Source organism: Eurosta solidaginis, chromosome 2 (assembly GCF_040869045.1).
Source record: "Eurosta solidaginis isolate ZX-2024a chromosome 2, ASM4086904v1, whole genome shotgun sequence".
Taxonomy (NCBI): Eukaryota; Metazoa; Arthropoda; class Insecta; order Diptera; family Tephritidae; genus Eurosta; species Eurosta solidaginis.
Genome location: NC_090320.1, coordinates 83960058 through 83964122, shown reverse-complemented (window position 1 = coordinate 83964122; position 4065 = coordinate 83960058).

The window sequence follows — 4065 nt, the reverse complement described above, 5'->3', positions numbered from 1 at the left end:
TAACAGCTGAACTCTGGAAACGTAAATCAGTTTTAAAATCTTGAGCAATTTCACGCACCAAACGTTGGAATGGCAATTTACGAATCAACAGTTCGGTACTCTTCTGATAACGACGAATTTCACGCAAAGCGACTGTACCTGGGCGATAACGATGTGGCTTCTTCACTCCACCAGTTGCCGGCGCACTTTTGCGAGCAGCTTTAGTGGCCAATTGTTTACGTGGCGCTTTACCACCAGTCGATTTACGGGCTGTTTGCTTTGTACGAGCCATTTCTCACTTTTATTTTTCACAATTCAAAATAAACACTGATCACTGAACACTTCACTTAATAAACCTAATTTTTCAAAGTGTCAAAAACATTTTTTATTCATCATTAATTCATAAATACATTTGTTGATATCTTATATTCTATACATGTGTTTCTTAACGTATTAATACTTATCTAAGAGTGCTCATAGCTAAATCTAAGGTTTTATAACAGTATTGTTTTGGAATATTCTTTGAATATTAACTAAGTCTGTATTTATCCAGAAAAAGCTAAAAAAAACTGGATTTTAATTTTATATTTATTTATATCTTAAAACTAACTTAAAGCTAACAAGAAAGGATAGACAGAAATATATTTACAAAAGACTTAGATCTAATGAGGTTACAAACATTTTTTATTTAAGTTGAAAATCATTTTGATTGATATTATATACATAGTTTGCAAGATTCAATGAATTTATTCTTCTGTGATAGAATAGTAATTTCTTATCTATAAACAGAACATTCTTTTCATATAATATTTTTATGTGAATTGGTGACATAAATCGTCCCTCAAAGGGGAATGTTATGGTGTTTTCTTTCAACAAATATTTATCAATTAGTTTATTCTTACAATTTTTTAAGTTATTTACGCACTTTAAAGCATTTTTCACCATAAATTGATCAATTCTTTCCAATTTACATTTTTCATACAGAGTTTTATTTGAAATATATCGTCTAAAATCCTGCCTGAATGGCCTACGACTGGTATTAGTACAAACTCTAAGGATTTGTCTTTCAAATTTACGTAATCTCTCCATTTGGCTTGAAGAGATTCCAAACCAAATAGGAAATGCGTAAGCTATAATTGGTCTTATTAATTGCTTGTAACAATTGATTTTGATTTTGCCGCTCAAATCCTTTGCTCTTTTTAAAAATGATATGTACATGAAAAATATCTTCTTGGCCTTTGCTAGAATAAAATCTACATGACGAATGAATTTGAAGGTTTCATCGATGATCACACCCAAATATTTAATACTTTTTTCGTATTTTACAGTTGTATTGCCAATGGTAATGGTTGGTATGTATTGACGTGCCGAGCGATATATTCTCTTTTTTAGCCCTTTGACTGCAGTACAAACACATTTGTTTGGATTAATCTTAAGTTTCCACATTTTAAAATAATCTGTCAATTTTCTTATATAGTCATTTATCTCCTCACTAGCATTTGCTAGATTGGCTTTCGATGACAATATAAGAATATCGTCAGCATAAACGATTACAGATAGACCCTCGTTGGGATCTGGTAAATCAGCCATGAATATGTTAAACAACACAGGACCTAACAGCGACCCCTGCGGTACTCCTGCCACTATATCTTTATCAATGGAGTTTTCATTTTTATTGTATACAAAAAAAGATCTTCCTGTTAGATAGTCATATATTATTCGGCAGATGTTTTTATTAAATCCGAACATTTTGTACATTTTAAAAACTACTCCTTCAATCCATGTTGTATCAAAAGCTTTTTCAAGGTCTAAACTAACTAAGATTGTCGCTTTTCTCTTTTCTAGGTTCGCAGTTACCGTGTCAGATAATATGGTTAGCGCTTGATTAGTGCCTAGTCCGCATCGAAAACCAAACTGGAAGTCCTTCAGCGTATCCTTATCAAGAATGTGTTCTTTAATTTTATCCAGTAGTAAACCTTCTATTAATTTACTAAGATTAGAAAGTAGTGAGATCGGCCTGTAACTTTTCAGATCGTTTGCACCACATTTTGGCTTTAGAATAGGAATCATTTTTGCACATTTCCATCTTGCAGGAAAGTAGCCAAGATTATAACAATGATTAAAAAGAATCGCCACAAATTTCCAAAATGACGGACAAGTTTTGCGTAATATGAAATTGGGTACTCCATCTTCCCCGCTACTCTTTTTGTTGTTTTTCCTCCATAATAGGAATTCAATTTCTTTATGTGAAATAAACTGTTTATAATCTTCTTTTAGCTCAGATATATCATTTTCGTTTATGGAAGATAAACCATCTGCAGAGAATGTGTCATTAAAATTAAAAAACGGAATGTATCCTCTAATTCCTTCAATTTCATTAACTACATATTCAGTGTGATTAGTAGAACCCATATTAACATTTTGATGATGAATTTTTTCGAAACGATCAGCTAATTTATTAATTTTATCAAAATTAGTCTCTAATAAGCACCCGCCTTCATCAACTAGAGGAGGTAGGTCGCTATGTCGTTTAATACCACTAAGTTGCTTAACCCTTCTATATGTATGGTTATTCATTTTCATATTTTTAAATAGGTTTGCCCAATACTCATCTTCGTGAATCGTTAGCAACTCTGAAATTATCATGTCCATGTTTCTCCTGATGGCAATCAGGGTAGATTTGCGATGAGGCTCTACACACCTATATATTTGTCTCCTGATTTTTTTCCTTTCCCTAATAAATTGGAGAATATTATTCGGAAGATTGAGGTTGCATTTCTTTTTTAGTTCTACCATAGGGACATTCTTTTTTATAGCCTTCTCAAAAGTCTTTTCCAAATTTAGTATGCACTCGTCGATTTCTACCACGCTCACATTTCTATCAGCTGGCAGCGAATATTTTTCGAGTTCATCATCTAAAATCCTGTTTATATCTTTCAAATTAGCTCGATCCCAGCAGGGAACGGTTACGGGCGGAACTTTGAGCGGATCATTAGTTATAATTATCATTTCAACCGCATCATGGTCTGAATCATAATCTAAAGTTCTCAGCGAGTTGGAGAAATATTCATGAAATTTTATTGTAACGTAAGCGGATATAAGAAAGTAATCCAAAAAAGAGTTGCTCACAGGACGCGTGGGCAATTTTGTGGGTACAACTTGTAAAAGATGAGGACCATCTAACCAATTGGCTAATTCTCTGCCGCTAACATTTGTAAAAGAATCCCCCCAATTAGGATGCCTAGCATTAAGATCACATCCAAGAACTACTTGCTTAGCTGTTACAGCGTCTATTATGTTGCTTAGATCTTCGCTTATTAATTTGCAATTGGGAGGCTTATACATGGCTACAAAGGCCACTTTTTCACCACCTACTAATTCAATTTCTATCGCGATATTTTCTATGCTATTGCATATTGTATTTAACTTAGAATATTTATAGCACTCCTTTACACAGATAGCAGTGCCTCCTCCGTTATTCTCAGTACGATACTGAGCAACAAAATTATACCCATCAAATAGTATTTTGTGTCTGATATTGAGTTTATGCTCAGCTATCAGAAGCACATCTGGGTTGTGCCTTTTTAGGAATATGTTAAGAAAATGCCTCTTTTTTTTTGATACTAGAGAGTTTACGTTTATGAAAATGCATTTTAGGTGTCTAAACATCCAAACGCAATGTCAAAAATAGATTAAAAAGTGCTTGTGATTTTTCCTCATCACTGCTCATTGCTTTATAACTTTTGGAAAAGTTTTCTATTTTGGTTAGACACCCAAAAAAGTCTTTTCCTAGTAGTCTTTTACAATCTTCGTTGATAGCGTTAAATTTTACATCGAAACCAGATTCCCTAATAGAATTTGGCTGAGTAACGCCACTTAATTTTGCCGCATATGATACACTTTTGTTAATATATGATGCTGCAGCCGATCTTGCTGCTGGATTTTCTGCCTTTTCGATTTTCTTATTACCTTTAGTTCTTAGCCTGTTTATTATTTCTATCCTTTTCGGACATTTTTTATCATTGGCCGTATGGCCTTCTCCTAAACAATTTGCGCATTTGACTGGCAGTCCTACGCGCTTCACTA